This window comes from Panthera pardus, unplaced genomic scaffold, assembly GCF_024362965.1.
Source record: "Panthera pardus isolate Hobbes unplaced genomic scaffold, ASM2436296v1 HiC_scaffold_127, whole genome shotgun sequence".
Classification (NCBI taxonomy): domain Eukaryota; kingdom Metazoa; phylum Chordata; class Mammalia; order Carnivora; family Felidae; genus Panthera; species Panthera pardus.
Window position 1 is genome coordinate 173,563 of NW_026526685.1, and position 12,258 is coordinate 185,820.

At 42.9% G+C, this 12,258-nt stretch overlaps 1 long non-coding RNA gene across 1 annotated transcript in view; it reads right to left on the reverse strand.

The window, feature by feature from the left end:
- Positions 1-946: 946 nt before the first annotated feature.
- LOC128776414 (uncharacterized) overlaps positions 947-12,258 on the reverse strand; it is a 42,656-nt gene continuing 31,344 nt past the window's right edge. The window contains exons 2-3 of the long non-coding RNA XR_008421462.1: positions 11,606-11,668; positions 947-2,725 (exon numbers count right to left, since the gene is read on the reverse strand). This is a non-coding gene — a long non-coding RNA (uncharacterized LOC128776414). The remainder of the gene's footprint in view (positions 2,726-11,605; positions 11,669-12,258) is intronic.

The following is a 12,258-nucleotide window of genomic DNA, read 5'->3' on the forward strand; positions in this document are numbered from 1 at the left end:
AGGTGCCCCATGGTCTCTTTCTCTCTTAATGCTGAACAGTGAATTTTCAATGAGAATAGAGGAATATATATATATATATACACACACCACTAAGAGCCATGTATAAGCTGTTGTACATGAACTATTTTCCACCATTTTTGTCTTCTAGTTATATTTATGCCTCAAGGTCTTTGTTTATTGTGGTGTACAATCCTTTTGTGTTAGGTACACTCAAATTGTTGTGGAATCATTGTTTCTTGAAAGTCTTTTCTCATATATGTCTTAACCAAAAGATGCAAATGGTGAATTTGATGATGTAGAGCTAAGAGCCTTTAGGTCCAGTAACTGTCAACTGGAAGGTATATTGTCTGTTGGGGAGAAATCCCCATATGATGACAATGACTTTGCATTGGGAAGGGAAAGAATAGCTTCCTGCCGTCATGGTTCTTGCCCTTTTTTTTGTCACACCAAAATCAAGACTCAGGTCATGTACACACTTACAAAGAAAACCCATTTTTTTTTTTTACAGAAAATAAAAAGGCCCTGGAAGACAAGTGTAATGTGTTGAGGTCTGTGAAAGCAACCAAGGAAGCAAAAGTCAAACAGCTGAAGGAGAAAGCAGGCATCCTTGAAGAATTCTATGGACAAAAGTGGCTACAGAAGAGTAAGATGATCATGTGATAACTGTCATAAGTACCGTTGTATGAATGAATGTGGCAGCCAGTAGAGATACTTGTTTTGGAACTGGGTCCAGAGTCTTTTTGCCAAATGCATTCAGTAGAATTGTGCCTTTCCTTCCTACCTTGTTTTCTGTAACCTGCATTTTCCTTTCTGTTGTCCTGAGTGCTTGTCACACATTGTGTCATGTATTTGGGGCAGAAGAGGGAAGGTACCAGCATTAATAACATTGATACCTGGATCTGCTCTGGATCCATCCACATTGTCCTATAGGTTTCAATCCCATCACGTTGTTTTGTCATCAATTAGGTCATTTGTGTTCAGGACCAGACATGGGTCAAAAGTGTAGAGGGAAAAAATGGAATTATCTTGCTGCAGAAACAACAGTAATTTCTTCCTGGAAAGTGGGTAGGGGCGCCAGCAGTACTGGATCCCTGCATCCATTCTGCCAGTGAGATTGTTCACTACAGGCCCAATCCCTAAGAAAGCCTAGTTATTTCCTGTCCCCTGATTTTTAAGTGTAACTCCTCTGGGTCTTGACCAAAGCCTGCAGCTTCACTAGGGCTCATCTTTGCTGGCCGACCCTGAACTAAGGTCGTGTTTCATTCTAAGTCTATGCCCCTAAAGTTGTTCAGCTTCAATGCAGTTCATTTGTAAGCCTCCCAAATCATCGATGAAACCTAGGGAGATTGGCTCCAACTGCCAGGCTGGCTTTGTCATGGGCTTCCTTCTTCTCTCTCTTGGTCTTGTGTGTCTTCATGAGGTTGATAGAAATTTGGTGCATTCATTCACATATTTCCTCCTTTGTACAGTATTTCCATTCATTCTCAGGCAGAGATCGGGGCCTTTAGAGTCCCTCATTCATAATGGGAAATGAGCTCTTCGTTCTCTTCCCTGGAGACTCGGCTGTGTGTTATTCCTTCCCACACCTGAGGTGAGGGATGCTCTGTCTCATTGGCATCTTGTTTTTATTAATTTGTAAGCTCTTTTTGGGAGTGGGTACAGAGCCCTGACCACCTTTCTTCCTTCACTCCCTTACAACAGAGCCACTATATTACAACCACTCCAGAAAGCATTTGCTGAAGGACTGCCTCAGAGGCCAGAAGGAAATGCATGTGCCTTTCTCTGTCTAGGGCTTTTGTGTCAGTTTCTAAGAGACTTTCAGTTTTGCATGTGATTCTTGAGTACATCAAGTGCCAAGTAGAAACCCTTTAAATCAACTACACAAACAAAATAGTCTGATGGTAACACGGCAAACCAGCCTTTTAAGGCATTTCCCTTTGCTGTCTTCACTATCAATGGAATCAGTCTTGTTAAAGTAGATTGACTGTATGAAGTTGATAGTTTTCCATCTGAAATCTGTTTCCTCTCCAGAAAACAGACTATATATAAACCCAGACTATATGACAGTTCATATCAGGTTATACTTCAGGAGACGTTGCTGCTCTAAGATTGGCCTTTTCCTCCACCAAGATATATGAAGGTGGAGGCAGGGGTTGTACTCCTAACCCCTAGCAATGTCAGGGAGTGAGCTGCAATGCTGGTGAAGCCATATCCTGGAAGGTCTCTTTCAGGGTGATTGTGTCAGGGTACAACTTTTGGACTGAGAATCAGGGCTCCACATGGAGGTGTAAGACTAGTGATGATCTCTTGCTTCATCCTAATGGGTACAGTTGGTCATAGTTTGTGACATTGCTGAAATGAGGCTTCACCATCTCAAACAAAAGACCAACTCTTGGAAGGCACAGAGTGCAACGTTATTTGATGACTTTATGATGAAGGAGTAGAAGCAGAGAACTAGAAAGACAGTTCTGATAGCAAAGACATGGCAGCAGACAGACGTTGAATTTTCTTTAACTTAAATGGGGTGTTCATTTCTCTGATTGTGTTGTCAGTCTGTGCATTTACGGGAGAGATGGGGAAAGGGATATTTGCCTTCAAGAGTGCTGGGAGGTAAAAAGGCAGAATTTCTGGACCTTGGCTCCTGGACTATGTATATATTTTTCCTATCTTAGGAAGCTTAAAATGACACAGTGTGAACTGGCGGCAAAGAAGAATCAGCTGGCAGCTGCAGGGAAAATTTGAAAAAAACTACAGAAGAAAACAAGTACAAGTGAGTTCAGCTACTAATTACCAGCAGCACATGAAAACTCTGCTCATTTTTTGTTTTTAACCTTTTTACAATGTTTAGACCCAACATAGTAATATAAACACAAATTCAGAGGACATAGGCATAGAGTATTAGCAGACTAAAAAAAAGGTAAGTTTTAGAAAGAACAAAACAATTACGTTTCTAAACATTTGTGGATCTCAAGCAATGGCCAGACTGTATAGAAATTTCATCAATGCTAACGTTCCTGGGGGGTTGGTGTCAAGTGTCATAATCTATAGGAAAGCAGTGTGTCGTAGGATGTATCATACCCATCAACATGGTGGTGACATTTAATGGCCCTGGTCTTTGCAACCCTAGGAAACATGGTGACGATATAAGTTAAAGAATAGAGCTTTATGATGAAAGACACTTGTCATGTGATGAATTAGGAAAAGATTGAAAATGGGAAGGAATTCTATGAACTCTGAACCCTATGGGCATGGAATAATGAGTAAGGAAAGGATGGAACAATAGCTTTGATCCTACTGTACATTTATAACCATGTAAAGAGTGTTTCATGTGTAAGAATAAATTATATCAGGGGACAGATATGAGGCTGATGGAAACATGGACAGATTATGTATAATCCTAACCAATATCGGGCCTTATTTGATGAAAGCAATTGTAACTCACAGGCAACAAATTGAACAAACAAGAGAACAGCTGCAACAGGCAGAGCTCACCTTCAGACATCAGGGAACCTGAGTTCTGCCTGATGTATTGAACCCTTAGCACCTCATGCGGGTGAGTGTAGTGGCCCTTGGAATCCCTAAACATGGGCTTTTCATTGTTGGCTTTTTCAGATCGCAGTTTATGAGAAGAATGCTCAGGACAACTGGGTGTTTTCTTTTTTCCTCCTCTGTCTCTTTGGTGCACAGTCTGGCACAACTGAAGGTGGGTATGTTTTTCTCCCCCATATCAAGATTCAAGTCTGGGAGAGGGAGATGACAGAGCAGAGCAGGGAGGTCACCTACTTGAAATACAGGTATGGTAGTTTGACTTGTGTTTTTATGGATGTTTCCAGGGATGATGCCTGAGCTGTTATCTAGTAGAGTACGTGGTGTTGCAACTCTTATAGAAGTCCATTCTTTTTCTTTATCCAAGACTGGATGTGATGGAAGGAAAGAGGCTGCCTGTGGGATGCCCGAGGCAGAAACCAGTGCCTGGAAGACTGCCGTGCAGCCTGTTCCTGTGGGTGATCATCATGTGGCCTGAAAAGAATCACAAGCACTAAGTACAGAAGGTGGTCTGAAGGGGTGACAGAAGGGTGTTCTCCTCTGTGTCTCAGACAGTGGGGCACCTGTCCCTGTGATTGGTGGAGCTCATGTCCCTCCCCTGTGACCCTCCCACCTCCTCCAGCATTCCCGTCTATAAAGTGATGAGCCTGGAGGGGTGACAGGACATGGGCCTAATACCCCTTTCCCACCTTGACTCAATGTGAAGACCTTATTTTAGTTTGAGGAGAAGGTCATTTATTTGATTTTTTTAACATTCTTTATTTTTATTTTCTTGTGAACCATAGCCCTACATTCCTAAATTCAAGTTCCATATAGCTTAGTACTCTGATGTTATCAGTGCAAGTCTGCAGCATCACTACTAAATTCCCATAGTTTTCATTTTATGATTAGTATATTAGTCTAAATACATTTCTATTCAGAAATAGTTATATAATAACTGTTCACATGTGGAAGGCACCTTATACATAAGTGGAAAGATTGAACAATCCACATGGAACCTAAAGAAACTTACCCATCTTCAGGATTCATTGATGATATACACCAAATCAGTATTCTCATTTTTATTAAATTTATTTATTTTGAGATAGGCAGAGAGAGAGAATCCCAAGCAGGCTCCACTCTGTCAGTGAGGAGCCCAATCCTGGGCCCAAACTCAAAAGCTGTGAGATCATGAGCTGAGCAGAAATCAAGAGTTGGATGCTTAACCGAATGAGCCACTCAGGCATCCTCATACTTATTCTTAATCTGTAATGAAATAGTGATTTCCCATGATGTAAACTGAGAAATTTCTGTTTTACTGATGAATTCTAAATTACTAGTTGAGCCTGACCTGTCCACAGTTATTTGATTAATTATGAAAAACATGAACCAGGGCACCATGGGGTCTGCATTAAGGTGAGGGGATGGTTCTCCCCCTTATCCTTGGGGGTCACCAGAGGCACGTGGGATACCCCTTGCCTCTGGTCAGGGACCTGAGTGTAGGGAAAAGTTTAAGACATGTGAGGAATGAGATGAGGACTTAATTCCGCACAGTCCACTAAAATCAGAATAAACCTCTATCCCTTCTAGGGAGGGCCTTTAGCAGATTCAGAAACTGGTGCAACCTCTGTGAGTTACAGCAGTTGTGACTGTACCAAGAATGAGGACAAGGACAGGTAAGTGCCAGGGCCATTCTCCATTGTAACTCTTTTGGGAAACCCTCATCTTTCTGTACAGACGCTCTCCTGGCCTTGTGTGATATGTCTGCTTGTTATTTGTTTTCCAAATGCACACTCTTATCCCAGGAGCTACAGCTTCTCTACTTTCATCTTTTTTATGGTAAGTTTAGAAGCCCAAAGTGCTTAGAGGCTGAGTACCTTAAGGCTTTTCCATGTGTTTCTGGAAATTACCAGAGGAGGATGACCCCACACTCCAAACAGAAGTCTCCTGACCTGGGTGACCCCTTTCAGACCTCAACTCTGCGGGAACAGTGTGGCTGCTGTGTCTTTCTTGATTCTGGCTAGATTAACCTGTTAGAAAGTCTGCCATATTGTTTAAAATTCAAAAGTGCAAAACAACATTGTTACTACTACAACTTTATATTTTGTGCCCTATGCAATTTAGAGTGGTCTTAGACAAAGTCAATGTCATCACTCATCAACTTCCTGTCTTTGTTGGTAAATGAGTTGTCTGGAATCCTTCCAGCTATACCTTAGGTAAAAAGTCTGAACGTTGTGTCCTTTGACTGTGTTCATATGAGCACTTTCTGGTTGTGTCCCCAGTCACTGTTAGAGCTGATACAGTCTCATGACACATCCCAGGAGTTTAATACTAGAAATCAAAACACATTTGCAATAAATCTGTTATGTGAATTTCTACCTCTTTTTTCTGTTGGACATAATTACTCTGTGCCCTATAGTAATGCTTAAAATCAGAATTCCCTATGAATTAAGATGAACAAATCTGAGCTTTGTAGTCATTCACAAGTAACTTGCTCCTCACAGAAGACTCTCATTCCCCTGCAAGATTCCAGGCATCCTCCACTCCTCATAGGTCTCAGAGGCCTTTGACAACACTTCAAGAGGGAAGACCCCTTTCTCAGGGAGAGGAGCAGAGGGGGCAAATTGAAGGGCTGGCTGCCGAACTTTTCCCCAGGAGTGGCTGTGATTCCATGAGCAGAATATGAGCCATTTATTTAAACTCATTGTTTTGTGTTCTTAATATACAAAAAAACAGCACTGGAATTACCGTAGAGGAGGGATACAGGGTGAAGCTGGACATAATGGCTGCCTGTCTGGAGAATGCTACTTCATTAGTCTGTAATTACTTCTGTTAGTCCTCTAGGATGGGACCCTTGCCATTTTACTTTTGCAGACAGGACAGTCATGTGTGATAACAGTAGTTTAACTTCTTGCATCTACCACCCCAAGCTGTAGGTGGTACCCAGTGGTAGGGATAAAGTTTTCAGGTACTGATGCTACGCTCCTGGATCTTGGTGGCAGAGAAGGTGGCAGGTGCTGACACCTTCTTCTCTGGGTTTCAGCTGCTTTAGGTACTGGTTTTCTTCTCTGGCATATGCACATAGCTGTCACTTCTGTTCTGCAGGGCAGCATGGGTCCATGGAGACCTCCTCCATTAACTGGAAGATTCTGCATGTCCTACCCTAGAGGTAGCCCCATGGACTATTAGGCACATCCACCTCCTGAAGCTTAGTGGCCCTGTCGATCCCCTGAACCCCTCCACCTGCAACACTTGGTAAGATGATCGGAACAGTATGAGTTGACTTGTGAAGTACACTCATCTTATTTTTGTTGGGTCTTTGGTCAAGGTGCAGAGTTGGTACCACAGATCATTGCAATGCAAGGGAAATGTGTGTGCTGCCATTACCACATTCCTCAAGTGTCTCATGATTGACATATCATCTTTGTCATTTCCCCCACCATGTATTGGTACAGGTGTCTCTTGTGGAGAAGGAATGGGGCTGTATGCAGAAAAGCAGACACAGCAGTTCAGCAGAAATGCTCTGCACACAGTCCACGTGCTGGGATCTGTGAGGCATGAGGCTCAGCCAAACGTATCCATCTAGTCGCACTCCCCAGACATCCATAGTTGTCATCTGAATCAGGGCTTTTAGGAGTCTTCATTAAGTTATAAGGGGTAAGTTCTTCTTGGGGATCACCTGAGGCATGCAGGATACTCTCTGCATGTGATTTGCAATCTGACTGGGCCAAAGAGTTTAAGTTGTCTGAGGAATGAGGGGATTTTTTGTTTGTTCGTTCGTTTTTAAACCTCCATCCCTTCTAGGGCCTTTAGCAGATCCAGAAGCAGGTGTCACTCCCGAGAGTGACAACAACACTGACTCTACCAAAACTGCCAAGACGCACAAGGTAAATGTTATGGCCATTTTCAGTTTTAAGTCTTTTGGGACACCCACATCTTTTTGTATAGCACGCACTCCTGCCATTGTCTCTAGTTTGTGGGTCATATCATATGTCTGCTTGTTTTTTTTTTTAATTTTCCAAATGCACAGCCTTTACCCAGAAGTCCACAGGCTTCCCTGTTTTCCACCTGGAATTGCTTTGTGGTAACTTTAGAAGCTAACCGTGCTTAGGGGTAAGGACCTTAGGGCTTTTCCAATGTGTTCCTGGAATAAATCAAGGAGGATGATACCACACTCCACTTGGAAGTCTTCTAGCTTGTCTCATTTTTTCTGGACCTCCTCAGTGTGGAATCATTGCTCTTGCTGTTTCTTCCTTTCCTGTTTCTATCAAGGGTTTTAATGTATTCAGAAAAATCGGTGGATATCCTTAAAATTTGAAATGGCGAACAGCCTTCACTCCAACTTACATTTTTGTATGTGTCATTTAGAGTGGTCTTAAACAAAGTAAATTTCATACCCATCAACATTCAATAGTTTTTTGGTAAACATGCTGTCCAGAATTCCTTCAGGTGTGTCCTGGGTATAAATACTCTGAACTATATAGGAGGTGACATATTTGTTGTAGAAAACATGCACTGAAACTTGTGAAGAAAAAAAATCCAAAATTACCTGTATGGCAAGTCCCCACTGTGTCCTTCATTTGTGTTCACATAAGCAGGTTCTTTTGTGTCCTTTGTCACAGGTACAGCTAAAACACAGAAATTTACACCAGAAATAAAGTGCATTTTGTTATTTAGAATTTCACCTCATTTTTCCAGAGGAGACAATTACCCTGCAAATTGTACTATACTTAAGCTGAGAAGTACCTCTGAATTAAAAAAAAATTAGCTGAACCCAACTAACATGTATAGGTTACCTGTTTCTCTAAGAACATGCTTTTCCAGGTCCTCTGCAGGACCTCAGGACTCCCATCACCCCATGTGTCTCTGTGTCCATGGACAGCACTTCCAGAGAGAATATCCCATTGTCAGGAAAGAAGCAGATAGGGAACAGGCAGGGGCTTAGAGGCAGAGCTTTGAGCCACAAGGGCTATGATTCCATGTGTGGAGACTGGGATTGTCATTCCTTCTCACTTTGTCTGTTCTTAACATACAAATAAGCAGCTCCTGTGGTGGAGGGGGACGAGGGGTAGAGGGTGATCCTGGACTTAGATGCCTTCCTAACTGGAATATGCTACTTTGTTAATTTGGTATTAAGTCCATCGATCTTCTAGGAAAAGAACCCTTGCTATTTCTACATTTCCAGACATGTGGGGACACTAGTTTATCCCAATAACATCCATTCCTTACCCCAAGGCTGTAAGCAGAACCCAAAGTATGGTTAGAGATTTTGGCACTGATGCTGCCCTCTTGGAACCTGGTGGTGGGGAAGCTCGCAGAAGATGAATGCTGCTTTGGGTTTCTGCTTTTGGCGCTGTGTTCTGTCCTATGAACACAGCATTCATTTCTGTTCTGCAGGCCATTATGTATTCAAGAGGGCCTTGTCCTGTCCCTGGATTGCCTTGCAGGCCCTACCCCATGGACTGCTCTTCATCACCAGTCACGGGCTATATGGGTCACCTCCACCAGCTCCTCCTACTCCACTTGGTAAGATGACCTGACCTGGATGAGTGACTGGTAAAGCACATGCATCTTCTTCGTGAAAGACTTGGTGGGAATGATGTAATGATGGTTCTGAGTCTTGGCAATCCAACTCCAAACGTGGCTGAGGACATTGTAACATATCTCAAGTTTCGCAGGACATACATATAATGGGCTATGTCATTTCCCTGTAATGTGGTGAGCTATAGGTTTCTCTTGTCAAAAAGAAAGAAGATTTTTACACAAAGGCAGACATATCAGCAGTACTAGTGTGCATTTTGGAGACACAATGTTTTGGGTTCTGTAAAGAATGGGGTGCACCACTAACTTTTAGTGCTCACGCGTCCTTTGTGAAAGAGGGATACGTGCATTAAGGGACACAGACCTTGTGATCAGCATAATGGAAGCATCAGTGAAGGATCCAGTGCAGAAATAGGGGAAACTTGAATCACACAGGAATACAAGGGAAATTGTGAATAGAAAGCAGAGTTTGAGGAGGTGCAGAGGGGAGGGTGCTGGGGTCAGTGAGATGCAGTTGGAGGTCATTCCTGGGCACAGCCTGAGCAGGGAGCATGGGGTCCACACAGACCTGCTATGTGGGGTCATTCTCAGTGCACAATGCAGTGTTCATCACTGAAATGTCAGTGTTGCCAAAGTGAACCTTGGTAATTATCTAAAAAGATTGCTGTCTCCCTGGGTTTTCTGAATGTTCTGGACTTTGTGGGAAAATTGCCCTGGAGATATGGGAAATTTAACTTGGTCTTATGGAAATGCTTGTCTGCCCAAGTTCATATCCCTCAATGACAATAAAGTGGAGACAGGATCCAGATCAGCTGAGTACCTGCACTGGCCTTCACCCTGGGTCAACCTACAGTTGAGGGTTGGCCAGAAGCCGCCCCTGCTGCACCCCTGTCATCACCCGGACTACAGCTTTCCATCTCCTCAAATTTCTCTCACAATATTCTGAGGCTTTGCCTGTGTTCTTGCTGGCTCAGCCCTAATACCAGTTCTCAGTGGCCCCTACACAGAACCTCCGCTGTGTCATCTGTGAAAAAATATTTGTTTTGAACAACATGATGAGATAAAGCATCTGCAAAATGTCTGGGAAGTGTCCACTCACCCTTCTCACAGTTTCAATTAAGATGATATCTCCACACAATGATCATCAAAAAAAAAAAAAAGATGTTCATGGAAATTCATTAAATGAAGACTGTTAACACCTCAGCCCAGGGACTTCTATTAAAATCCAGGACCTACCAAAGAAAAGAAAATTATGAGAATGTGTATATTCAGAGATCTGAAGACAATCATTTTCCATTACATATAGACTCACAGATGCAGCCTCACACTAAAATGTTCATCTGAGGCCACAGATGAACTACAGAAGACAGAATGCATGTAGGAAAACATAAGACTGTAGGGAAATAAACCAAAATCTCTTAAATCTCACTGCCTTATGGGACAACTATTTTGAAATTTGAAGAGGACTGTGCAAGGTGACAGACTATGGTGATTATATATTTTAAAAAAGTATCATTTCTGCCTGAATGCTTTCCCTACCCATCCTGCCCCCTCCACTTTGTCTTTCCTAGTGTCCCCTAATACACCTTTCACCGTTCTGTCTCTGTCAGCATCCGCTTCTAGGAGGACCTACTGTCACTCTCCATCAGTGCACACAGTGGGGTTCTTGTACACACAGGTAACAAATTGGCAAAAATGCCAGTGATGGTGGATAGTAGCAAGATCACCCTTTGTGTGGGGAGCCCGAGAGAGTTTTCTGGGGTGGTGGGAACTTCCTATATCTAGATTTATGGAGGTGCTTATGCTCATTTATTGTGGAAATATGTACCGACTCCCTGGTGCCTCATGGTCAAATAGACAGGTATCTTTCCCTAGCATATGGCTGATTTCTAATGGTGGGTAAGGATGAGGGACCAGCAGTGACTGTGGGAGAGGAGTGAGGAGGCCACACATGGAGTCGGACCCTCGCCCAGGGTGCCAGCTCTCCCCATACCGCACCATGTGTAGGAGGGCTCTGAAGAGCAGAGATTTCTTGATCAGTCCCATGAACTCCATAATCCTCCTGCAGATTCCTCACTGAGGGATGGCCAGGGCAGAGGCCAGCAGCTGGAGGACACCCTGATCATGGCTGGAATGGATCAGTGGACCTGGGGGACTGAGTTATGGAAAGGGAAAGGCAGAAGGTAGGGACAGGGAGTTTGAGAGACAAAGAAGAGAAAAGAAGGGAACTTTTATACCGACTTCAGCTACATTTCTGTGTGAACAAAAGGGGATTCTTGTCTCCAAGGGTGGGGAAGAGGACTGGCAAAAAGACAGAGTGACATTCTCAGCTCAAGTGCCCAGGATATCTGCCTTGCTCTTGAATACCTAACACAAGAAGCCCATGCTTTCTGTCATCATTGGAACTGCAGCTCATACCATTTAGTGAAAATCCAATTATGAAGCCCTCATCATTAAAGTAGTGCAACAAAATTATGTGAAGAGACACAGAGATACAATACAAGATAAAGCCCAACGGTAGACCGAATGCAGTACTTACAGGAATATAGACTATCAGAAAAGGAGGTATCCCAAAGCAGGCATTCAGACACCTGGGCAATACCTGAAAACATAAAAAAATGTAGTCGTTTCCTCAAAATAAACATTAACGTTGGACACAAAGGAATCCAAAGGAGTTTGTACTACTAAATCAGTAGTGATTTAAGGATTAGAGAGATTTCATGGTGCTATACCCATGAGATCAAGTCTCATCAAATTATACCCTTTAATTTGAAGCTATTTGTTATATGTAAATTAAGCCTCATTAAAGATAGTTTCAAAACATAAAATACTAGAAAAAACTGTGGGAAAATTCCTTTCTAATCCTGAAGTCCATGGGTGATAGGAGTCTCTCTGACCATGTCTCAAAAATCCAAAAAAAAAATAAGACGTTTAAAAAATTAATAGTAGCAGAGTAGGAGGACCCTGAGCTCACCCTGTCCCATGTTTTCAACTACATAACATCCACATCCAAGTCCATAAACCAGAGAGCGATCCAAACACTGGCAGAACAAACTCCACAATAAATAGTGAGACGCTGCATCTGAAAGGTTAAGAAGGTCAGAAAGGTGGAGGACGAATGCCTGCAGAGAGGGCAGAGAAACTGAGTCCTCACACCAGGGAGCTCACACAAGGAAGACTAATCCCCTACCA